This window comes from Oryx dammah, unplaced genomic scaffold (assembly GCF_014754425.2).
Source record: "Oryx dammah isolate SB20612 unplaced genomic scaffold, SCBI_Odam_1.1 HiC_scaffold_27, whole genome shotgun sequence".
In the NCBI taxonomy this organism is placed as follows: Eukaryota; Metazoa; Chordata; class Mammalia; order Artiodactyla; family Bovidae; genus Oryx; species Oryx dammah.
The window spans coordinates 40,132,246-40,158,846 of record NW_024070211.1 but is presented as its reverse complement, the minus strand read 5'-3'; the positions used below and the strand labels follow the sequence as shown (position 1 = coordinate 40,158,846).

Below are 26,601 nucleotides of genomic sequence, written 5' to 3'. Positions count from 1 at the left end.
CTCTAGCATGATTGGTCAAAATTAGCCTTTTATTATTAATAGTTTAGAAAATCTTCAGAAGCCCTTGCTGGTATTGTCATGTAAACAGTTGGCATGGTTGTCAAATTTGGAGAAATCTTCATCACGTTTCTTTCATGTATATGAGATTTAGGATTTGGAAGAATTTTCCACAGACTGGCTTCTGGCTCTGCACGTCTGAAATATTTTTACTCCTGTATACACACGTACGCCCAGCCTCAGGCATCTTATTGGGATACTCTCAGAAACACGTGTAACCCAGGCTGGAGGGACTCTGAATGTATAGGCTACACTCTGTTCCTCCTCTTTTTCTATCCTTCGACACAGGGCAAGGCATCTATGGGGTCAAATGGACATGTATACTCAATGCCCTCAGACGGAAGAAAATCTGTCTGCAATGCAGGAGACCTAGGTTCAGTCCCTGGGTTGGGAAGATCCTCTGGAGAAGGGAATGGCTACTCACTCCAGTATTCTTACCTGGAGAAGTCCATGGACAGAGGAGGCTGGAGGGCTACAGTGTATGGGATCGCAAAGAGCTGGACACCACCGAACGACCAACATTTTCACTTTCGCTTTTCGCTCAAAGCCAGTGCTTCCCACTTCTTGATCTTGCTCCAGGTATACGGGATTCTAGGATTTCTTGTTCACACAGCACCTGCCCTCTTCCTCTGTCTGTCCTCCCAAGGGCCAACTTTACCCCACTGTAAACATTCCCAGGACAACCTCATTGCCACGGACAGAGCTCATGCAAATGAGGGACTCTAAGCCTTAAACTTCACCGGAGTTGTGGCAAATCTACCTCTACACAGCACCCAGCTTTTCTGTGATGGTGCCTGTTTATCTTGGCCCCAAGCCAATGTGGAAGCTACTCTACCCCCCAAAAGTAGTCTATAAAAATTTCACTACCACCTCAGCATGGCAACCATGCAGGGGAAGCAGATAGAAAATGTTCAAAGAGATAGAACTGTACATGGCTCTGAACACTGAAATCTTCCTGGATAATAATTATGTGATAGCAGACATCTTGCCGGTCTACCCTCCTGTAGTGCCAGGATGCCATCTTGGCACCCCTCAGAGGGCACCCCATTGCCATGTGGTGCCTCCACTGTTCCCATCTGGCAGAAATTGGGGAACTTTTCCTTAAACCTGACCCCTTCCCAGTCTCTTCCTCCTCCTTAACCCATAAGAAAACATATCAGGTAGAAATCCCTCCTCATCCCCTCAACAACTCATGATATTGGCAAAGTGGACCCTCTGGCCATGGTTAATGGGTGGCACACCTCCATTTGGGGCTTCCCTCATAGCTCAGTTGGTAAAGAATCTGCCTGCAATGCAGGAGACCCCAGTTCAGTTCCTGGGTTGGGAAGATCTGCTGGAGAAGCCTGGAGAATTCCATGAACTAAGTCAATGGGGTCGCAAAAAGTCGGACACGGCTGAGCAACTTTCACTTTCACCTCCATTTGCTTCATCAATTATGCATTAAAGTGAGAGAGGGAAAGGAGCCTGGCATACCAGTGATCAAGGAGGGTCATCTACCCTCATGAAGTAAAAAGACCTTTTAGAACAAAGCTGATCCTTTGTGGGGGGAGCTCCCCTGCACCAATATTGGTTGCCCAAGCAGCCACCCTCTTGCTTTCTTTCCCTTTCGTCCTTTGGCCCCTATGACCATGCTTCCCTCTTACCACTACCGCATCTGCTCAGGGAATACCCCTCTGATGAACAGCATGAATCCTCCTTAGGAACCAAGCTGGGCAAGCCCAGGCGAACTGGCAAAGGTCTAAGGCTTATTCCAGCTTACATTGCTTGGTGCCTCTCACATGTCATCCTCTTGGTGCCTTCAGGACCTCTAGCACTTTCCCCTGACCCTCTGAGGCCCAGCTTATGGGCACTGTTTTTTGCATTCAGGTATATGATATTAATAGCATCCCCTGCCTTAAGACGTGTCTTTAAACAGACAACAAAGTCTTAAGCAAAACGTTCAAAGTCAACAGCTTTAATAAAACGTCTAATACACATTTAGAAAAACTTCTAGGCATTTTAAAATAGAGTATTGCATTTAATCACCAGAACCCCCTGTAATGGAAAGAAAGAAAGAAACCAAGAATTTTGGGGGTAATGTACCCAGGTCGAGGGGGGAGCCTTGGGAGTGGGCTGGGTGTCTTATTGACAAGGTCAGAAGAGTAGGACTGGGGACAAGCTGTCAGCGGCCTGGATTCTGTCTAGCTGGTGCCTCTCTTCACACACACACACACACAGCACAGCCCAAATGCCTTTGGGGGTTCTTGAGGAAGGAGGATACCGACATCTAGCCAGCGCCCAAGCCTCGCATTTTGCATTCCCTGCGCTGTGAGGGGCAGCCAAGGGTATGCAGGGGGGTGGGAGGGGCATCTAGCAGGAGAAGGACAAATTTAAAAGGAAAGATTTACGAGTCCATGAAGATGTTTCTCCCAGACTCCTGAGTGCAAGAGTATGACTTATTTATTTTATTTTCATTTGTAACCAAAACCTTCCCCTGACTCCCATTGGCCCCAGCTGAGAAGGGAGAGAGGGCCGACCCGTCAGGCGTTGATCACCGGGCCAACGGGAGACAGTGTGGCGTGATGCTGACGCAGCCCACTGACAAGCCAGCGCGAGGCCCAGGGGAGCAGCTCTGAGCCGAGCAGCCAGAGCCAGGCAGGTAGGGAGCTGACAGCTGGGGAATTGCTAAGAGGCGCCGGGCTGGTGGGGGCAGGCTGGTGAAACAGCAGACTCAGAGAAGGTGTGATTCTGCGATGCGCAGACACTGTTGTTTATCAGCTTTCCTGGGCGTCTTCTCCACGTCCTCTGCTCCACCAAGCTCACCTCATTTTGAATTTCCTCTCTTCCTTCCCCCACCTACGTGATTACCAGTCAGTCCCCATAATCTCTTTTCTGCAATGTTTGACTGCTTTTGGGAGAAGAAAGGGAGCAGATGAATACACATTAGTAACACCGAAATGTCACTTAGTGGTCAGCTCAAAAAGGACAGTCTCTGCTGGCCTCAAGGCAAACTATTGGACTGAGAGCTGCAGAGTCAGAAGAAAGAATGGGCTGGGAACTAAGGGGTGTCCACAATGGGGACTCGTGGTGCAAAGGCACAGGGCTCGTGAGTTAGAAAAGGCTTGAGGACTGAAAGTCCACAGTTCCTGGAGGGAGGCATCATAGGGAAAAGGGGAGCTGTGAACCCAGGCTGGCATTCTCTTTTAGGGAAATAGAAGTTGAGAGGGAAGTGGGGAGCCAAGTTCAAGCCTTTGGATAAATCCTGAATTCTCTTCAGGACAGTGACCCAGTACTGGCAGTCCCCTGCCCATTTATTGAGGATCACAGAGTCCCTTGCAAAGGCCCCCCATGTAGGAAAATCCATCATCCTTTTCATAGAAAAATAACAAACAAAAATTAAACAGAACTTTATTAATCAGGTTGCATTTACCTATCTTGCCTGTGACTTTTCTGGATGATGTTCAAAACAATGTGAAACCCATGCTGACACCTGTCTTGTCACTGAATATAAGCAGCCAGTTTTCTTACACTAGACAAGGCGATATCATAATTTTCACTTATGGAATGATTAGGACAGACACTCCCTATCTGATGCCAGGATTACTCAGACTGATTTGAACCACAGATGATTCTCAGCCGCCCGAGGTCACATGCTCCCTGCTCCCAAGGACCTGTAGGTCTCTGCCCCTCCACCTCATTACTGGATAAGAGGTCATATCATTCCCAGTCTACAAATGGAACAATAAAGGCCTGTTTGGGTGGAAGTGACTCCATGAGTCTGCCTTTTCACCTACTGTATTGGAAAGTGTGCCACTGGAGACATATTTCTGCATCACCAGAGGGCTTCATAGCTGAGTCATCGTTATGAAACTTGCTTCACTCCATCAAAAGTCAGAGCCTCAGAGCTTGCCTTCTAGTCCAGACTCTGACACCTGCTTCATGTAGAAGTCTTTAGGTCCAAGAGTTAGAAGGTCTGAGAATTACCACTTAGCAGTCATGTTAATCATATCACTTAAAATTTTCCTGGGGCTTCCGACTGCCCTTATGATAAATCATAACCCATATTCAGAACTCTGTACGCCCTGGCTGTTGATCATCATTCTGACCCTATCCCACACTTCTCTCCTGCTCACACTTTACTTCCAGCTGCACCAGCCTTCTTTCTGTTTCTGAAGTCACTGGGCTTGTTTATACCTCGTTGTCTTCGTACCTTTGTTCCCTCTGCCTGTGTTGTCCTAAAAGGAGCCTACTAATCATCTGGCTCTCAACAAATACTGGATTACTTGATGGCAAATTAAGCATAAGTTACCGTTACCATTTCCTTCTCCAGGGGATCTTCCCGCCGCAGGGATCAAACCTGGGTCTCCCACATTGGAGGCAGACACTTTAACCTCTGAGCCACCAGGGAAGACAAGCATAAGTATAGGACAACAATAAAGCAATGGTACCCCCAAAAAAAGGTTATATGAGGGAAATAATTTGAAATTTGATATGTTTTTTTATCTCTTGAAGTCCTGGGTTCAATTCCCTGGGTCAGGAAGATCCCCTGGGTCAGGAAGATCCCCTGGAGAAGGAAATGGCAACCCACTCTAGTATTCTTGCCTAGAGAATTCCATGAACAGAGAAGCCTGGTGAGTTATAGTCCATGGGGTAGCAAAGAGACAGACCTGACTGAGTGATGAACACTTTCATGTCAGTCATCCTGGGGAAGCTAAGAATCTTTCATTTGTTCATTATTTCATTCATTTAGCAGACATTAATGGTACTTACATGCCATCTGTCTCCTCAAACTTAAAATTTAAATTGCATGAAGACAGAAGCCTAGTCTGTCTTAGATAGCATACAGAATGTGCTTGAGAAATGTCTGTTAAATAAATAAGTGAATTAATGAACAAATAAATGAATGTAATCTCAGACTAATCACTTAAACTTTCTGAGCCTCAGTTTTCTCATCTTATGACTAACACTAACATACTTGTCTGCCTCAAAGTGTGGAGAGAGTCTGAAATAAGTATTATGTGTATGAGACCTAACAGAGCCTGAGGCAGGGATTAAGCACTGGTGTTTTATTTAGAGGGTACAGTCCCAGAGCATCCAGATTGAAGGCAAAAGGAAACAAGACAAGAAAAACAGGAAGAAATGAAAAGGTGATGCGTTACTTCGTTGACAGCCACAAAGTGTCACCACCAGTTATTTGACAGATATATTTGCAGGATTATGTGAGATATCTATGGAGAAACTAGACCTTGAGGCAACCCATCAAGAAAAGAGGAAGCATGATGAATATTCACCCACTGAAAAACTTACTGCCCCATACTTCCAGACTGCCCCATGCCTCTACCCCTTGAAAGCACCCAGAAAGTCTACTCCTTTGTCCTTTTGAAAGAGCATAGTCTGAAAGTTTATCCAAGTCTGAAAATTTCTGAAAGAGCCAAAGTCTTCAGGCCTGTGGAAGATTGACCACAGGCCCACAGCTTCAGGAAGGGCAGCTCCTCAGAACAAGGAGCTGAGAGTCCAGGCCAGGAGGTGAGTGAGGATGAGAGAATCCAGTGAGGATGAAAAGATACACATAAGCCATTTCTGATAAAGTATCTGAAAGCAGTTTGAACACTATAAAGTCCCAAACAATGACAAATGTTGCTGTCTTACTGGTCTTTTAAAAAAAAAATCAAGTGTGTCTTCACCTCAGAGTCTGTGCACTTGTATAAGTTTGATAAGCTTTGAATCAGACAGTGCAAATGAAAAGAAGTCTCTCCTGTTTGCATTGCTATTGTTGAAACATCCCTCTCTGAAATAAGCCACCTTATCGCCTCATAAAAAATTCTTTTGTCCAAAATAGAAACATAAATGTGTTCTGTTGAAGTGGGCATTTTTCTTGTTATGTTTATTTAGTTTCTGTTCTTGAAAGAAAACACAGCAAACATGGGCAATTCATATGGGAGATACTTTTCAAGTAAACCTCTTGCCTCATGATTCTTCCTCCATCACTCCTTTCTTGTAACGGTAGCTTCCTTGAGCCCGTTCTTAGGTTTGTACGTTGTCTACACTGTGATCAAATTTAACAGACCTCCAAAATGCCAGTAAATGTTAATAGCAGAGAGCCCATGGAATGGTCAGACTGGAAAGATTTCCTAACCTGAAATGCCTCCATTAGCAGTTACATAACTTGCTGACATGTGGCCCCCTCATCGGATTTTATCTACAAATCCAAAGCCTTTACTATTTAGGGTCAGCTTGAATTGAGGTGCCCCATGTGTTTTGGATTTGCATTTCATTCCAGAGCCCAGTAAAATGAAATGCCTGGCACCGAGTAAGATGCATGCCCATGGACATGCACCTGTATATGTTATTCATTAAGTAAGTGATTGAAAGAATGGATGCAATCAGTTTTCAGTAGAAATTTAAAACATTAAAAGTATAGCTTCTAGAACCAACATGTCTGGGTTCAAATCCCAGCGTTATCATCAAGCAAGTGACATTGGAAAGTTTGGTTAACCTCTCTGTGTCTCAGTTCGTGCCTTGGCTTACTCACCTGTAAAATGAGGATAACAGTCACAGTTCCTTTACAGCTTTGTTGTGACAATTAAATGATACACGGAATGTGAGTCTCTTAGCCCAATACACTATCAAAAGTTAGCTTTGATAGTAATTTTGCATTGTTATTAGCTCCCCTCCTTGTTCAACCTAGGTCTGGTTGAACCAGTGAAGACATGCTTTGCTATCATGCCATCTGCCTTCACTCGTTCAATCAGACGCAGGTATACATGTGTTTAAATCCACTGTAAAGCCTATCCTTAAAATTTTGTGTAGCCAAAGGGAATCTCAAACTGGTCATGGCATTTATGTTACTTTGTGATACACTGTGTTTTTAAGTGTGGTGCCGTCAACTGATTTAAGTATTTTATTGGACAATTTTACTGTTCTGGTGCCCCGAAGCTTTTTAAAGCAAGAACCAGTTTTTTAAATCAAATAGATAAATGTAAAGTTGTTGCACTTGAAATAACAGCAGTACAAGAAGTAGGGCCAGAATTTCCACTCTGGCTGTTTAATTATTTCCCTGAAGATTTTCCTAAAATTTAGGGGAAGAGCAATGGGGACAGGTGACTGAACTTTACTACCAACCTCCTAAGCCCTTTACCGGGTGTCCCCCAGACCCCTCAAGTCCACTTCCGTGAAATTATTGCCAGGATCCAGGACACAGGGGAATTTGCTCATCCTCCAGGGGAGAGGTAGTCTGACCTCAGCTATTTCTCAAGCCCCTTTGACATCCAGTCATGTCTCTCCCATCACTGATGGAATAATGGATAATGAGTCATCATTTTAGACTATTCTTGCAAACTGTTGCTTGTGTCTATTTTGTAAGCTGCAAATCACCCTACTTTTAGTACAAAGGAGCTCTCTACTGTCCAAAATATAAACTGTTTTCTTATAGAAACACTGAAATTAAAGAGCTTTAAAAACTTTAGCATCACTAGTAGTAGAATATCCTAACCTTCCACACCTCCTGCTGTGATGCAGTATGGATCACTTTTGAAGAGCTCTTGACAACCTGAACTGAACTAAACCTTTGACCTAACTTCCAGTTTACAAGAAGTATAGGGAATAGAAGGGGAAATTAAATAACATCACAATAGAACAATAAGAAAAATCCAGAATTTGGGAAGTTCTACAAGATACCTGGCCTAGCCTCTCAAAAAGTGATGTCATGGGGAAAAGGGGGGTGGGATCAGTTTCAGATTAAAAGAGACTAGAAATACCAAATGCAATTGGTTGACGAAATAGAAAGGAATCAGGATTTGTTTCAACTGACAAAGCCAGCATTATTTGCGGTTTCTGTGTCTTCCATGAGTCATAATATTCAAAGTTATTTCAATCACAAGTATATGAGGTCAACTGTGGACTATCCTCATACTGTGCCTGTCCTTGGGTGTTATAACAAAACAGGGCACAGATGTACATGAAACTGTCTCGGGGCCAGAGTGAAACTAAAACCAGGACCCAAACAACTGAATAGCTGAACATATTTTGAATTGTTCTTGTTTGGAGGATTTATTTCCCTGGTAAACACTTCAGGTTGCCACTTTCTATAAAGCACTCTTCTGATAGTAAAAATGAATTCTCGCATTGCAAAAGCTCAACATGAAATCTCATCTAGGCCCTTCTTCTGAGACATCAAGAGAGTATTTTATTCATTTATTTAAAATCTAAAAAGAAAACCACGGACATTCATCCCACCCGTTTTCACTCCTCCTTTTATTCTTTGGATTTATTAAATTCCCACTGGATAGGAAGCACTTCCTATAGGCGAGAGCAGACAGCATAACCAAGATTCATCAAGATTCTTGCTTCCTAGAAGTTACACTCTAGTATGAGAGTGAAGGCAGGTTAATAAGGAATAGTGAACAATGAAGAGTCGGGGTGTGGGGCACCTACCTTAGATATCATGGTCCAGAAAGTCCTCCTGAGAAGGTAAACTTGGAATTAAGACAGTTAATCACAATTACCCATGTGGAGATTTGATAAAGGGCATTCCAGGTAGAGAATGCAAAGTTTCCAGGGTAGGAACGAGCCTGGTGGACTTGAAAGACAGAAAGAAAGGCTGAGTTACTGAACCATGGTGAATGACAGAGAGTGAAATGAAATGTAGGTTTTGGTTAGGAGATTGGACTTTATTCTAATTGCATTGGGCAGCCATTGGAGGGCTTGAAGCAGCAGAGAGGCATGATCTGATTTTCACTTGAAAAAGACCTCTCAGGCTGACGCTTTTGATCAGGGACTATCTCCTCACATTTAGCCCAGATTCCTCCTGCTACAATTAAAGCACATTTTCTCTCCTCACAGTGAACAGATGCTATTTGATGCTGATATTAGTTCAGATGCCCGAGGAAACATCAGATGGCTATATCAGGATCCCCAGAAGGCTAGAATGAATGTAGTAAGAAGACCAGGGTGATGATTATCAACCTGAATTACAATCAGAAGCCCCTGATAAAATTAAACCCTGTTTCCTTCCCCAGTGGTGGTAGGGCCAGTTCTTTCCTTAGCTCTCCCATAGCTCTCGCATTCTCATTGTTTCTCAGACCCCACTTCCCCACCAAGCAATCCATGGCAGCAGCAACATTAACATAGTGGAAGACTGTGTCAAGTATTCATGGTAGGGAACATATTGTTGGTGTAAAAGAGCATTAAAATAGGATGAATGGGACTCCCAGTGAATTCTCCCTCGCATCACAACAATTTAGATAGAGAAAATTACAAAAATTAAAGTAAAATCATTTAATGTCTCTGGAAATTATCTTAAGGGCATAGAGCAAAAGGAGAAATACTCATGCAAAACAATCCGCTGAATTGCATAAGAACAAGCATCTATGGCACGTCTGCTACCATCTGCTCCTTTAACTCCCATATCCTAGGCATGTGCAGCAAAGAAGAGAGGGGCCTCCTCTCCCTGAAGTGCACCGTCTGGGCTATGATATCACCCCAGGAGTGGCATGTTGCCAGCAATATTTCTCATACCCCAGCCCACTCCAATTAACCTACTGTTGCAGAAGCTCTACTCCTAGGAAGAAAGATCTAGGGGATGGGGCGCCTTGCCAAGTCCTGCACAAGTTGTAGCGCACCGAAAGTATAAGGACCCTGATCACCCTTGCCCAGCTCCATTATAGAGGTTCCATTCGGAAAGGGCAAGCTGAGAAGGCCAGCCTGTGCCCTCATTGAACCGGAGTAGAGTTTCAGTGTAGTAGCAGGAGGGTTCCATCCAGGAGGTGAGCCAGACCTGAAGGATGAAGGATCCTGAAGCTCTGCCTGAGGGGGTTAATCATTTGGAAAAGGAAGTAGAGATCGCTATGCTTAAGGGTGTTTTAAGAAACATTGGAGATCTTGGTAAAGAGTAATTAACAGGAGAAGGATAGCTCCTGAAGACAAGCAAAACAGCAGAGCAGCCAGAAGTTTAATAGAGAGAACTGGGAAAAGAGCAGTCAGGAAAAGCCCTCCTGGGAGCACTCAGAGTCCAGGACGGAAGCCTTGCCGGCACAAGGGGCTTAAACACACCCCCTGACCAAGCCACGAAGAGTAGGAATTCTGATCCAGGGTGACACCTGAGTTTAAAACTAAAATCACACTCACCCCTAACAAACTGGCAGATTATGGGCATCCCCAAGGCTGAGCCCTCCTGAGAACAATCAGAGAAAGAACCTCCAAGCTATAAGTCTTTTGCTGAACACAGGGCAATAAACACAAATTCCCTGAACTGTAATAGCAGCCTCGAAGCCACACGGATGTCATAAAATATACAGCAAAAATCTGATTGGCTAAGGGGGCTAAGTACTACCTTTGACCAATAAGTGGCTTATGCCAACCCAGACCTATGGATGACCCTTACTTAGGTGAAGAAAGAAAAGTGAAAGTGTTAGTTGCTCAGTCGTGTCTGACTCTTTGCAACCCCATGGACTATAGCCTGCCAGGCTCCTCTCCTCATGGGATTCTCCAGGCCAGAATACTGGATTGAGCTGCCATTTCCTTCTCCAGGGGATCTTCCCAACTCAGGGATTGAACCCAGGTCTCCTGCACTGCAGGCAGATTCTTTACCATCTGAGCCACCAGGTAGACAGGCTTAAAAGCAAAAACAAGGGGGAAAATGTAAGTATGAATTAAAGGGGCTGCCCATTGAGGGGGAAATAGATACCACATGATTAGTTCAGCCAAATCACTAAACAAATCAACAACTGGCAAAGCCAACAACCACCACCGTCCCTTGGCATAAGGAAGGGAATCGGTATCTAGAGTTGCTATAATATACTACCAAGATATTCAGTTTCAAAAAAAAAAAAAAAATGTGAGACATGCAAAACAATAGTAATAAGCACACCCAGCTCCCAGATCTTGGTTTCTAATACCATTCTCAACCGAAAGGAAACAGGATTTTCTTGAAGAAATGACTGATTCTAGGACAGGGGCAAGAAATATACAAGATGAACCTGGAGTATTTTGCAATGACAGAAAATAAGGAAGTGCTAACAAATAAATAAATTAAAACCCTACATTGATAGAGATACGCCAAAGGAATATAGGAACCAATTGAGAGAGCTCCCAGCGGCCAAGGTTAGAATCATTTGAGCAAAATAAATAAATAAAATAGCATTAGATTATAGCCCATAGCATAAAAATAAATATCCATGTGCCCACACTGATATACAAATGATTGAATAAGTAAATAAATAGGGAGAAGAGAAAAATCTCCTGGCAGGAGAATTCCAAATAAATTATGCAGATATTCCATTCCTAATGAGGGAACCTAACTTCCCATTCCCTAAGTGTAGACTGCTGACCTCCTTCCAAAGAATCAATATAGAAGATACAGGTAGGTGAGAGTACCTTTATGGTGGAGAAACCTGATAAACACTATCTCAGCCAAATGATCAAGGTCAAGATCAACAGTGATGAGTCATGCTGATAGTATGTATCTTGATATGATGTAATGAAAATGGTCCTTGACCTCTCTGATCAAGTAAACCCTATAATGCCAGTTTAATCATAAGAAAAATACTAGACAAATTTCAATAGAGGGGCATCTTAGTATTCTTCAAAACTATCAAGATCATCAAAAATAAGGGAAGTTTGAGAGCTGTCACTCCCAAGTGGAAACTAATATAATGTTGTATTACATTACATATATAATGTTCAAATTTGTATATTCATTACAAATATATGTTCAGATTTCCAAATATAATGTTGCATCATGGATGGGATCATAGAGGAAAGAAAATAAGTAAAAACTAAGGAAATCTGGGGTATATACCCAAAAGAATCATGAGCAGAACTCAGATATTTGTGTGTCCATGTTCATAGCAGCATTACTTCCAATAGACAAAAGGTGGAAGCAATCCAACTAGTCATCAACAGATGAATAAACAAAATATGGTATGTACAAACAATGGAATATTATTCAGTCTTACAAAGGAAGAAAATTTTGACATTGATGAACTTTGAAGACATAATGCTAAATGAGATAAACCAGACATGAAAGGACAAATATTTCATAATTCTCCTTATATGAGGTAGCTAGTTAGTCAAATTCATGGTGATAGAAAACAGAATGGTGGTTGTCAGGGGCTGAGCAGAGTGATGGTTGGAGCTGGTATTTAATAGGTACAGAGTTTCAGTTTGGGAAGATGAAAAGATGGATGGTAGTAACGGATGCACAACAATATAAACTAAATGCTACTGAACTGTACATTTTTGAATGGGCAAAATGATAGCTTTCAATTTTTTAAAGCTTAAATTTTTTAAAAACTTTTTAAAATTTTTTTAAAAACTAAGACAATCTAAATCAACTATGGAATTTACTTATATCAATTGTTGTCATCGTTTCATTGCTAAGTTATATCTGACTCTTTGTGACCCTGTGGACTGTAGCCCGCCAGTCTCCTCTGTCCATGGGATTTCCCAGGCAAGAATACTGGAGTGGATTGCTATGTCCTTCTCTAGGGGAATCTTCCTGACCCAGGGATTGAAACTGCGTCTCCTGCTTTAGCAGGCAGATTCTTTACCACTGGGAATACTGGTTCTTTAATTGTAACAAATGTATTATACTAATGTAAGAAGTTAACAATAAGGAAAATTAGCGGTAGCATATATAGGGACTTTAATATTTTCTAAATTTTTCTATAAATGTAGTCAGTCAGTCAGTTCAGTAGCTCAGTCATGTACGACTCTTTGTGACCCCATGAACCGCAGCACACCAGGCCTCCCTGTCCATCACCTACTCCCAGAGTCCCATTCTGAAAAATAAAGTCTACTTTCTTTAAAAAAAAAAAAAAATAAAGGTAGTAAAAGAGATATAGAAAAACTACAAAAGACATGAGACAGAGAATAAAACATCAGAATGTCAGATGTAAGTCCAACTATATCAGTGATAACATTAAACATGAATGAATTAAGCAATCTAATCAAAAAGAGATTATCAGATTGGATTTAAAAAACAAAATCCAACTATCTGCTAGTAGAAGACATTAAATACTTTATATTGAAAGATACAAGTAAATTGAAAGTAAACAGATGGAAAAAGGTATATCACATAAACTGCAACCATAAGAGAGCTAGGAGGGCTATACTAATGTCAAACACATTAAATAATGTGGTCACTCTGCTCACTGCACCAATTTTTGTGGGTCCCTTCCAAGATGGACCCTCCTTCCCAAAATTCGTTTCCAAATATAAGACCGATGACACCACACCAAAGGGATAGGAAAAGATTCATTACATATATACTGAGGCTGTCTCCGGGTAGCAAGGCAGGCTTACCATTTGCCTGAAAATGGGTTGAGAGAGCAGGGAAAGGAGACTGACTTGAGATTTTGTTGATGTCGTAGCTAGGCAATGAGGCCAGGTTGAGGGATCCCATTTGTTGTTGTTGTTCAGTCACGAAGTCATGTCTGACTCTTTGTGACCGCATGGACTGCAGCATACCAGGCCTCCCCGTCCCTCACTATCTTCCAGAGTTTGCCCACGTTCATGTCCATTGAATCAGTGATGCCATCCAATCATCTCAACCTCTGTTGCCCTCTTCTCCTCTGCCTTCAATCTTTTCCAGCATCGGTGCCTTTTCCACTGAGTTGGCTGTTTGCATCAGGTGGCCAAAATATTGGAGCTTCAGCTTCAGCATCAACCCTTCCAATGAATATTTGGGGTTGATTTCCTTTAGAATTGACTAGTTTGATCTCTTGCAGTCCAAGGGATTCTCAAGAGTCTTCTCCAGCACCACAGCTCAAAAGCATCAATTCTTTTACACGGCCTTCTTTATGGTCCAACTCTCACATCTGTACATGACTACTGGAAAGACCATAGCCCTGAATACATGGACCTTTATCAGGAGGCGATGTCTCTGCTTTTTAATACACCATCTAGGTTTCTCCTAGGGTTCCCATCCACTGCCACAGTAGAAATTTATTCACTTATGAAAGGAACTTCAGGTTAAGAGAACACCAGCAGTGTCTCCAAAGAAGCCAGAAAAGTGTCCAGAAGGGAAAGAGAACGCATTGAACATTTACAAAGTACTTCCCTGAGCTTCAACACTTGTAGAGTCAGAAAGCAAGGTTAGATATATGCAGAGGGAAGAGTAGAAAAGAAGCAGAAAGATGTCCACACTCCCTTCTCTGACTGCAACTGTCAGTCAAAAATAACACAGTGTAATGAGATGGAGAACGACTGTTAGGAGTTCTGACTCCTGGAGATTAAGGCTCTGGAACCTAACTGATAAGAAGGAGATAGTCGTGATAGAATCTGGAGACAATATTCTAGGCAGAAGGAACACACAGAGTTCCTTGCTGAGCCCACAGCTTGTGCTCCATCAGTATAAATCCTACTAGTGCATCTCATAGAATGACTCACAAGATCATTGTTAGCTAAACAAATTCCCTCCCAGTAGCCTGGAGTTTTAGAAAAATATAATTTAAAGTCATCAAACACTTCATTCATATATACCACTCTTATGCCAAGATTCAGCCCACTATATGCCAAGTAAAAATCTCTGCTGGTCCTCACACATGTGATTATAATTTCTCTTCCATCTTGTATGTCATTGATACTGTATAACATCAGCATGTGATTTGATAAGGGACTTTTGTGAATGTCATGTTCCTCTTTCTTTCTAGGAATAATGTTTTAATTAACTTTGGCCTTCAAATTTCTTGGCAAAAATGTGACCCTTAACATTTTTCCTGTAAGAAAAGGAATGTGAACTACGTCATTCCTCTTCTTTGCCTTTAAAGACAAAATCACTTAATTTCTATCAGGAATTATTTGGCAGTCATTCTGGAAAAACTCAATTAGTTTACTAGAGAGGACAGTGGGCTTTAAGTGGATGCACACAGGAGTAATAAAGTTAGTTGTTATTACTATAATAATGAATGTTTATTGAGCACTTGTTGTGTGCCAGGCATCATGCTAAATGCTTATATGACTTATTTAATCAGACAACAACACTACAGAGTAAACATTATTATTTCAATTTTCCAAATGAGGAAATCGAGGCTTAGAATGTTTAAATAATTGTCTAAGGTCACATGGTTCTAGAAACCTAACTCAAGCACTCTAGCTCCATATCTGCACAGCAAAAACCTGACCATTCCATGATTACACCATGCTGCTCAGATGGGAGTGAGGATGAAATTAAGGAGAAAGTCAAAGAAACTAAAGGTAAACCAGGCAATGTAAGCAAGAAAAGAAGAGTTTTAAGAAAGGGGGTTTTAAGAAGTTGTCCATAGTTGTCAATAATCATTTCAAGAATGACATACAAGATGGAGAGAGGGAACTTTCTTCAATTTTGCACCCCAGACAATTTTTGTGATCTTTATGCTAGTCTTGGTCTGGGAGAGGCAAAAGAAATTGTAAGAGCTAAAAACAGATAGGAGTAAGGTGAGGATCTTGTAGGGCCCTGTGGCTTCTACTAAGAACTTTGTTACTCAGAGTGAGATGACAGTCATTGGAGAGGGTTGAGGAGAGAAACAGCATGACCTAATTTAAGCATGAAACTCTTTGGCTGCAAGATGATCACAGGGTATAGGAGGGTGAGGGCAGGAGCTGGGAGACCAGTTAAGAGACCATTGCAATATTCCAGGCAAGAAGTGATCCTAACTTGGACCAGGTGGCAGTGGGATGTTGAGAAGTAGTTGAATTCTGGATGGATTTTGAAAGTAGAGCTGACAGAATTTGCTGTTGGATCAGATGTGGGATGTGAGAAAGAGATCACATGGAAGATTTTTCTCTAAGCGAACACCCCAGAATGCCAAATAATCAGAGGCCTAACAAAAAGTCTATTGGATTTGGAGATGCTAAATGATCTGGGTGGAAGTATTTCATGATTAGTGATGAGGATGGAAGTAAGGTTGAGCTAAATTAAATTATAAATGAAACATAAGGAAGTCGAATAAGCTACTCTTATGACTATATATGGAAAGGAGTCTTACAGTAGCTAGGACACTCTCAGTCAAGGAAAAGTTGTATATATATTTTTGAAGATGGGGAAAAATTGAGTGTATTTATGTGCTGAGGACAGAAACCAATAGAAAAGGAGTGACTGAAAGCACCTAGTAAAGCACCCTGAACTAAGCCCCCTTAAGAGATGGGAGTGGAAGTGTCTGCAACCCAGAGCTCACATAGAGGGGCTAGGTCTGAACAAAGGAGGACTTTGGAGAGAAGGAAGGGTGTGGCTGTCACTGTTTATATATGAGAAAAACAAGAAGTTGAAAGAGTTCTTGCTGGTCAGGATATGTGTATTCTGTGAATTAGGAGGCTATGGGCTTCCCTGGTGACTCAGACATAAAAAAATTTGCCTGCAATGCAGGAGACCCAGGTTTGATCCCTGGGTCAGGAAGGTTGCCTGGAAAAGGAATGGCTACCCATTCCAGTATTCTTGCCTGGAGGATTGCATAGACAGAGGAGCCTGGCAGGCTATAGTCCATGGGGTTGCAAAGAGTTGGACATAACTGGGTGACTAGCACTTTCACTTTCAGTAAGTTATGTCATGAGCTAGGCTGTTCAGAATGAACAGGAAAGGAAACATAGGATTATGGCTGCAATAAGGACCCAGCAAAAGCTAGAGGTTGTAAATATGTAGCTGAACTAACTGACATGGTTGTATGAAACAGACTTACATGACAGTAAACAGTTTTTGCAATAAAACTTCCATCCACAGACACAATGGACCATATCCAGTTTCTTAAGAATTAATAAAACATGATCTACAAGCCCAAAGCCACAGCTTCTACTATTAAAGAACAAATGGTACCCAAACTTTCTTTACTCAAGTTATGCATAATTACACCAAAGCCTAGTGCTAAAATAGGTTTAGGTCAATGTCAGATTTATTTCACTACAGACTCCCACGCTCCCTGCCTCTTTCACCCACTTTTAAGAATATATGCACTTTAGTTTTCCATCTTGTCCATTTCAACATCCTATTTCTCTGATAGTAATACATATTACACAATTATGAAACTTTTAAATCTCACCTTAATTTGTTTTTTAAATAGAGAGAATATTACCTGGTCTTTACTTAAAACATAAATCTTAAAATTAAACTATTTCATTCTAGAAGCTTTTCCAGCATACTTTTAAGATTTCATCAATTCTTTCGATTGCACTTAAAGAAAGAGAGATAATTAAGTGTAGTTGAAAACTGCTTTATCATTGCAGTAGTTGTATCATTAATTTTTTCCATTGGGCAATGTGCTTAGCAACTTGCACATTAAGCCTTCTATTAAAGTTATATTAATATCATAAATATGCAAAAAGGAAATCACTCTGAAAGTTCAAAATAATAGCAATAACCTTTCCCTCATATAAAACCTTTTATCTTGAGATGTCCATACACTTCCCCAAAAAGCCTGAGTACCCTGCCCAACCACTTTTGCAAGGAGCCAATTAAAACAGCAACCTCACTTTATTCACTGACTCAAAATGCTAGTAAGGATCGCAAAGCAAACACCCAATATAATCATGATTTTAATTCTTAATGTTTCCTATGGCAGCATGTATAATCTTTAAGAGGACCAGACCTCTCGTCTGTATCAAGTCCTTCATGCCTGCCTCTTCTTGATTTTATTATTTAGCCATAGCTGATGGAGTATGACAGAAAGCAGAGTGGGGAGGGGAGGGTGGAGAGCTGTGGCAAACTCTTTCATATGACCGGAGAAACACTCACATCTCCCACACAGAGACACACATGCACAATGACGCAATCTTGGCTAGAAATGAATCAGGGCCCTTGAGGCGGGAGCCCAAGACTAATTCTCTCTAAGGAGCCCATGGGCCGCCTGGTGAACTGGCTACAGCAGGCCCATTACTGAACAAAACGCAGGTGAGGAATGAGAAAAAGGAAAAAGGAGGGGCTGAGGCATTGGGTTCCAGGTTTTGAAACACATTCTCTTGAGATTATTCCCAGGGAATTATTTCTGGGCACTGGAAGAGGAAACTGAGATTTGGCCTGATTGATAACATGCAAACTCACTGTGAGATGAAGGATGACTTCCTTTATCTCCCTGGACCTTAGTTTCCCCATCTCTAAAATATGAGGAAATTATATAACTACATCAGGAAGACGACTACTTCCTCCAGTGATAGTAGCTCAGTTGTATCTGACTCTGCGACCCCATGGACTATAGAGTCCATGGACTTCTCCAGGCCAGAATACTGGAGTGGGTAGCCTTTCCCTTCTCCTGGGGATCTTCCCAACCCAGGGATTGAACCCAGGTCTCCCACATTGCAGGCAGATTCTTTACCAGCTGAGCCACGATGGAAGCCCACCATCCTATAAAATAAAGTCATTATTTTCTGCCTCTCAAGAGAAATAGAGTGTCATTTAAAAGAGTGGAGGGGACATTTCCCTGGTGGTACAGTGGATAAGATTCCACCTGCCAATGCAAGGACATGGGTTCAATCCATGCTCCAGGAAGATCCCACATGCCAAGGGGCAACTAAGCCCATGCGCCATAATTGCTAAGCCTTTGATCTAATGCCCCTGTTCTGCAACAAGAGAAGTCACTGCAAGGAGAAACCCACACACCACAATGAAGAGTAAAGTCCAGCTTGCCGCAACTAGAGAAAAGCCCGTGAAGCAACAAAGACCCAGCACAGCCAAAAATAAACAAATTAATTAATTTAAAAAAAAAAAAGAGTGGAGGGAATCATTCTTCAGAAAAGTATTTCAGATTCTGGAGCGAGTATGACAAGCTCTCTGGCATGTTTCAACCCTGCTGCTTCCATTTGAAATGACAAACCAGCATAAAGAGTGGAGAGGAAAAGCATTTCTCTCCTAGTCCTGAAGTCCTATAAATGTCCGTGAGAGGCATTTTACTGACACGTATACACCACTGCAGACAGAATCAAGAGGAGCATTTCTGACCACCGCCAGTCTGCTGGAAATGCATAGTGTGGAATATTTCTCACCACAGTGCTAATTCTGCCCAGTCACCACCTTTGGAGACATTATTCCTTAAAGTGTCATTTTCCTAGAATTGCGTCCCAGGGTGCCATTTATTAACCAAGTAACAAAAATCCATAAATATGTCAGCCTCGTTTTTCACCTGAAGAAGAAGTGAAAAAGAAAGATAACTTCCCCAGCCTAGGTCAAGCCCAATCAAGGACTTGAAAATAACAATAAGAACATTTGGAAGAGGGACCCAAGGAAGGATCCTCAAGAGAGACCAGTAGGTGCTCACACCCTAGGCAGCAGCTACAGTACACAAGAGGCCCCCAGATCTCTCTTTTGCTTCTAAGAAACTGGGAGGAGGAGAGGGGTTAGCCTAGATTTTTCATTTTAATTGATGACCCTGGAAACCATGTTTCTTCAGTTATGGAGGGTGTCTGAGGTCTTCCAGATTGGAAGAACAAAGGTCCTTTTGAATAACTGAAGAGAGAGCTAAGTTGAGCTGAACTGAACTACAAGTTGATCACAGTTTGGGGTTTGCTTGTAAGTGATACGGCTTTGGTTACCCTCAAAGTGGTAAATCTCCTTTCAGTTCTCCTCACGACTGTGATCTGTTGCCTCTTCCTGGTGTTCTTAGAAAGTTGTACAAGACAAGACCCAGACACATTGTATCAGAAGGACAAGGTACTGAAAAAACTTAGCAAGGTAAGAGGAAGCCAGTGTCAGAAAAGGGAATTTTTAGATTGGGGTCACAGAGAGCCACAGGAGAAAAGGAAGTTAATTCTATCTCCAGAGAAATGGAAAACTGTCTTGTTGAAGATTAAACCCATATCAGCATAGAACCAGAACTTCAAGTTTAATAGTACTCTTGAAGTTTATTTAGTGTTTTAGTGTAGGTATTATCTACTTTCAATTAGTACAATAACTATATATCTAAAACTGACATTTACAAAACCAATCAGATGAGGAGCTATATTGATTCTCTCAAAGAGCCTCCCTAATGCATTATATTACTCACTCAGTCATGTCCAACTCTTTGCAACCCCATGGACTGTAGCCCACCAGGGTCCTTGGGATTTTCCAGGCAAGAATACTGGAATAGGTTGCCATTTCCTCCTCCAGGGCATCTTCCCTACCCAGGGATAGAACCTGGGTCTCCTGCATTGGCAGGCAGATTCTTTACCATCTGAGCCACCAGGGAAGCCCAAGGCACTAAATATATGATTTACAAAAAAATTATTTTTTCATAGTATCTTTCAGGAGCACCATTATTATAAAAAGTGAATACCAGTGGTTTTAGACACAGAAAAAAATAGATATATGATTTAGTATTATGCAGAAAACTTGCCCATTTATATAGAAAACAAAGATTTTATATTTAAAATTTCACTATTCATGAATTTGATTTTACCTAAAATCATATTATTTGCAACTGTGTCCATCCCACAAACTCTTGACACATAAACTACCGTGCTGTTCATGTGTCAAGTCAACAACTATTCCATGCCTTTTCAGTTCAGTTCAGTTCAGTTCAGTCACTCAGTCGTGTCCGACTCTTTGCGACCCCATGCCTTTTATATGCCCCAAATTATGTAGTCTCTGTGAGAGGTATAGAGACAGGATATGCACAGTACTTCTTGTGACATGGATTACAATAACTCGGTTCTTTCAAGACATAAATGGGTTGCCTCTGTCTTCTAATAATCCATGTGATCTGCAGCAGAAATCTTCCAGATGGCAGCCAATGGATTCACTAATTGTTTAGGTTTGTCGAAGACAGAGAGAGTTCCAGAGTTAAAATTGGGAACTTCCCAGGCAGATTTGGATAAGTTGTTCACACTAAAGAGCTGAGGAAAAAATGAAATCAGTAACTCATATTACTGCAATAGTCACTATAATTCTGGTTACCAATTCCAATGTCTGTAGGTTTTTCCCACACCATTCAGTAAAACTCTGACACCAGTTGAGCATCCTACAGTGCAGCTCAATACTATCCCTAGTACTGGGAGATAGTATCATATCTTACAGGTTAACAGCTCAGACCTACAAGTCTGCTCCCCAGCCCCCACTTCAGACACCAATTGTACGCCCAAGTTGTCACCCATGCTCTAGACTAGAGAGTCCAATACCCCACTCCTTAGGTTCGATAAATTTGCTAGAGTTGCTCATAGAACTCAGAGGAACACTTTATTTACTTAGATTATCCGTTTACTACGAAAAGATACAACTTAGGAACGGCCAGATAGAAGAGACGCAAAAGGGCAAGGTAGGAAGAAAGGGTGCAGAGCCTCCATGCCCTCTCCCAGCCACATTCTTGCTGAACCCCCATTGCGTTCACCAGCCTGGAAGCTCTCTGAACCCCCACCACCCCTCATTACATAGACATGATTGATTAAATCATTAACCACTGCTGATTGAACTCAATCTCTAGTCCCTCTCCATCTCTGTGGAGGTGGGGAAACAAAGTTCCACGCTGTAATCACACAGTTGGTTCCACTGGCAACCAGCCCCCATCCTTAGGTGTAGTTCAAAAGTCACCTCACTAATATAACAAAAGGCACCTTTATCATTCTCATTGATTAAAATTTTTGAGAGTTTTAAGAGCTCTGTGCAAGAAACTGGGATGAAGAGTATATATTTCTTATTATAAATCACAGTATCATATGCCCAGTCATGCTTGTCTTCTTTTTCTTTTTTTAGCTTTTTTATTTTTTTTAATTTAAATTTATTTATTTTAATTGGAGGCTAATTACTTTACAATATTGTATTGGTTTTGCCTGTATGCGAGACAGCAAAAGAGACACAGATGTATAGAACAGTCTTTTGGACTCTGGGAGAGGGCGAGGGTGGGATGATTTGGGAGAATGGCATTGTCTTCTTTTTCATTCTCTCTCTCTCTCTGTCTCTCTCTCTCTTCTTTCTCATCCCATATTCATCTCTCAGGGTACCTCTATGGCACACTGACTAAGAACCAGACTCTGGTTTCCAAATAGATATATGGCTAAGTTCCAGTCTTGCCATGACTTTTTAAAGAATCTTGAATAATTGAATTTCTCCAGTACTGCTTCCTTACTGTAATACTAATAGCTGTTAGGTTTGGCCATTGAGCAAATGCATGTGAAGTATTTACCACCATGTCAGACTCCTACGTCACCTTGTATGTATGGTAAGTCTTATTATCTCACAGATCACATAGTCATGGATATTTCAGACTTTCTGTGTTCTGGATATAGTGAGTCTGATTTCAGACTGTGCTGTGGGTCAGCTGGGATTAAATCTTCCACCACAGGGCATTTGCTGAGCCATAGCAGATCAATCCTTTGTCCCTTCATTAGTATGAAACCAGAGCTTTTTCAATTTTATTCATGGGGACTTTTCAACCAAGGTCTTTGTGTTATTGTTTACATGTGCAGTCTTCCCTGGTGGCTCAGATGGTAAAGCATCTGCCTGCAATGCGGGAGACCCGGGTTCAACCCCTGGGTTGGGATGATCTCCTGGAGAAGGCAATGGCAACCCACTCCAGTACTCTTGCCTGGAGAATCCCATGGACGGAGGAGCTTGGTGGGCTACAGTCCATGGGGTTGCAAAGAGTTGGACACGACTGAGCGACTTCACTTTCACATGCGTCTCACACACACACACACACAGACAGATTTTTATGTTGTTGAGATGGGAGAGGTAGGATAAATATTTTTTTCCCCTTGTTTCTTGACAAATTGGTATGAGGAAAATGATGTGGCACTAAAGAGGAACAGAAAAAAATGGAGAGACAGGACCAGGAGTGGAGGAGGGGAGAAAGTACTGGGGAGAGAACTGCAGAAAGAAGACTTGGTGGGCACAGAGTTCCTGATAAAAGCGGTGAGGAAGCCCCACCAGCCAGTGTGTGTGACCTCCTGGTAATTTCCCTGGGGAGTCCCCCCTCAGAGAACTTGTACATCCAGAATCAGGAGGAAGTTGAGCTAGGTAAATTCCCAAACAGAGGGGCCTGGCTAGATGATGACCTAAAGACAAACAGGACAAGTTTCCAAGCGGGCTTCCCCTCTCTGCTCCAACAGTCATGAACATGAGCTGGGCCAAGTAGAAGGGGATGCTGTGACTAGCGATTCTTGCTGGTATTTTCTTTTGTCTCTCAGCTTCCTGGGTTTGACAGGCAGGAATCTGAGGCTTTTCTGTGACCACTCTTTGTCTGGGATTCTTTCCTCAAGAGGCGTTCATGAATTTGTCAGGACTGCCAGGAAAGAGCGTGAGTCACAGCTTCTGAGCAGACAATATTCGGCTTTAGAAATTCCCAGAGATACGACTTGTTTATAGGAAAGGAAACAGAGCTATTCTGAGCTGCCAGGGGAAGAGGAAAGTACTGCTCATTTTTTTCAAATGCTATGCTGAAAGGTCATACGAGCGGCCAGAGTGCCAGCAAGAACCTGGTATAGACATTGATGTTAGCAGTTCATTTGTCTACATTTTGGAGGCTATTTTTAAGCCTGGCATTTAAAAATGTAAGACTCATGGCATTGAAATTCTACTCTCAGTCTTAAACCCAGAGGCCGGAGCTTGCTGAGTATGAGCCAGTGAGGCGTGGCAGGGGAGGGCGGGGGTTGGGGGGTGCCATCGAGGGAGCAGGGCCTGAACCTTTGGCGGGAGAGAGAGGCATACACACACGAAAGAACAACCTTCCAACTGCACCTTCCATGAGCAGGCCACTGATTTTCATTCCCATTGTAGGGAAAGTAAAATTTCCTCTACCTTCCTGCAGTCTCCAGCTGGGACTGAAAAACAAATTCACAGGAGAAAAGTAGATACAATTTATTTACATATAAATGAGTGTCCTCACAAGAAAAATGAAAAATGAAGAGCAAAAGAAGGGACTAGACCCAAGTGCTTCTCTACTAGGTGAAACAAAGAGTAGCACCTTTGGAAAAGTAGCTAAAACATAAGGGGTGACTAAAGGAGGATGAGCTGCTGAACAAGTTTTTGTTGGTATAGATTTTTCTCAGCCTCAATTCCCCACCTCCAGTGATAAGAATGTTTCTTTCTCCTGGTACAGGGAGGGTACCTTTCATGTGGGAACGTTATTTCCTGCTTTTAGGAAGAAAAAGGAACATCCAAGTGCCATCCTTACATCTGCTGTTTTTCAAGCACCTTTAAAACAAAGTAATTAATACACTGAAGCATCACATATTGAGGTGGCATGTACTCAACTCCTTTACTGTACTCCATACTGCCTCCTCTAATGTGGTTTTTTCATAGTGTTAACAACTCTGATGTCAACTTAGAAAACTGTCCAAAGCTACCAACTTTAGAGAATGTGCCCAAGGAGACAGGTTCAGGGGTGTTCACTCCCACAACCCTTGCTTCCACATTGGCCCACTTTCTTGTGTACTGAGTTTGGCCCTGGTATGTTCAGACTCATCAAGACACCATTTATATACATTTGTCATTGTTAGCAGAGCCAGTCAGCTGATAACAGAGATTGATTTCCAAGGAAAAAAAGAATCCACTGAGTATTCACTGATTCAACAATAATTAACCTATGTGATAATTTCATAGATACCACATTTGATAAAATCAATATCTTTTCCTAATAATGAAGTAAACATTTAAATATAATTAGGATGCCCTTTAAATCTGATAAAGTTGCTCTTGGCTTAAAATAAATAAAGCATATATTTAATGAGTAAACACTGGAAATATTCAAAATCAGAAATAAACATAAAGATGTCCTTTAATATTTTTATCACCTTATATTCTCTGGCTAAGGCAGTAAGTCTTGAAACAAAAAGAATAAATTTTCTGAACTAAGATACTAAATAAAGTACCCAAAAATCACATAAGCATATATCTGAAAAAGCCAAATGAATTAACTAAAAGCTTTCTTCATTCATAAAGACTTATAAAATGACTTGGAGTAGGATAAATACCTAAAAAGCAATAATACTCCAATACACTGACAACAACCAAATATACCATAAAATGGAAAAGAAAAGCTATTCAAAGAGCAACAAATAAAAGACCTACCAACTCAATGTGAAATGTATTAAAACTGTTAAAACTTTGATTGAGAGATACAATTTGAATAATTAATAGGAAGAATTACATTTATATTAAATGGAAAATTTTTAACATAAAGGTGTCATGGCTTCTCAAACTTATTAAAATAATTCTATCCAAGAATACAACAGGACCTTTCTGGGAAGTCATTAGAATTAGTGTGGACTAACTGTTAAGCTTGGTGCCTATCTTATAACAAGGGACCAAAACTCTAAACAAGAATAATTAGCAAAATGTATTCTCAGGGATCAGTCTTGTTGGATATCAGAATATAGATGTGAAGAATCAGCAATTATAACTTGAGTTTTGATATAAATGTAAAAATGTAAACCAAAGGAAAGGGTCAAACACCCTGGGGACAGATTCTGTTACACTTAGTGTCATTTTTATAGATGGCTCTATAGTTTACAAAGCTTTCTACCTGCATTACCATTTATGCTTCAAAACCATGCAGTGAAGCAAGAATTATTCTTATGCTAATTTTCTTTATGAAGCAATTGATACTCAGAAATTAAATGACTTGCCCAACATCATACAGTGAAGATGAATGTGGACTTGAGCCCAGATTTTTTGACCTCCCAAAGCAGGCCTCCTTTTACTATATTTTTCTCACAAAGCAATGGAGAATGGATATTTTTTAAGTGATACTAAAATTTAGAGAGAAAAAAATTTAGACTCACCATATATCCCTGCTAAAGATTATATATAAAAAAAAAAACTGGTCGTCTGAAGATTTCAATATTAAAAATCAAATTATAGAAACCTTGGCAAAAGGAGAAAAAAAAAAAACCTAGAGACAGGAGGCTGACCCAACATGTGAGATGTCTCCTCACTGAGCCCACTCAGAAGTGGGAAGCTGCAATGCTTCTACCCTGTCCTGTTTCCTAGGACCGTCAACCCCTATCTACTGCAGACGAATCTCCCATTATCACAAACATGTAGAAGTTCCCAAAGTAAAGATGAAACTCTCCAGGAAATAACTCTTCAGAGAAAGCGTGTAGTCTTCTTGTTGGACTCCTACAACTTTGAGCATTCACTGGATCTTATAGATGGGCAAAATCAGGAGTGGAAGAGAAGTCCCTACAGGTTGAGTTTAATTAAACAAACAGTTGTTGCACTGAACCAGGAAGGGATTTTGTGGATGATTCGTGTTGTGGTCACTTCAGGAGGCAGGAAGCTATGAACTTTCTCATTCACCTTATATACCCCCTCTCCCATCACAGACATTAAATCTGCTCCTCCAAATGCAAGAATATCTATGGAGTCTTGATGTGTCTGAGAGGTGCAGGCAGACTGATGGTTGTTTACAGAAACCAGGAAATCCCAAAAACTAAAGTGATCTAGAGCAATTCATTTTACTCCTCTGAACCCAAGTTTCTGTTTCTGTAGCATGGAAATGTCTTTCTTCAACCTTTTTTGTCCCTCAGGATGTCAAAATAATAAAACAGAAAAAAAAAAAAAAAAACTCTATGTAAAGTTCATTGGGACCTCAGGGAAATGTGTTATGAAATGACACAGTCTCATTGTCACCTGATATCTCATGACTTCAGCTGGCTCCACTTCTTTGCATTTCCCTTTTGGCAGGGAACTTT

The 26,601-nt window shown here is 41.4% G+C and overlaps 1 long non-coding RNA gene across 1 annotated transcript in view; it reads left to right on the top strand.

The window, feature by feature from the left end:
• Positions 1 to 2,511: 2,511 nt before the first annotated feature.
• The window catches only part of LOC120854573, a 34,864-nt gene continuing 10,774 nt past the window's right edge, over positions 2,512 to 26,601 (top strand). Inside the window, exon 1 of the long non-coding RNA XR_005719012.1 lies at positions 2,512 to 2,695. This is a non-coding gene — a long non-coding RNA (uncharacterized LOC120854573). The remainder of the gene's footprint in view (positions 2,696 to 26,601) is intronic.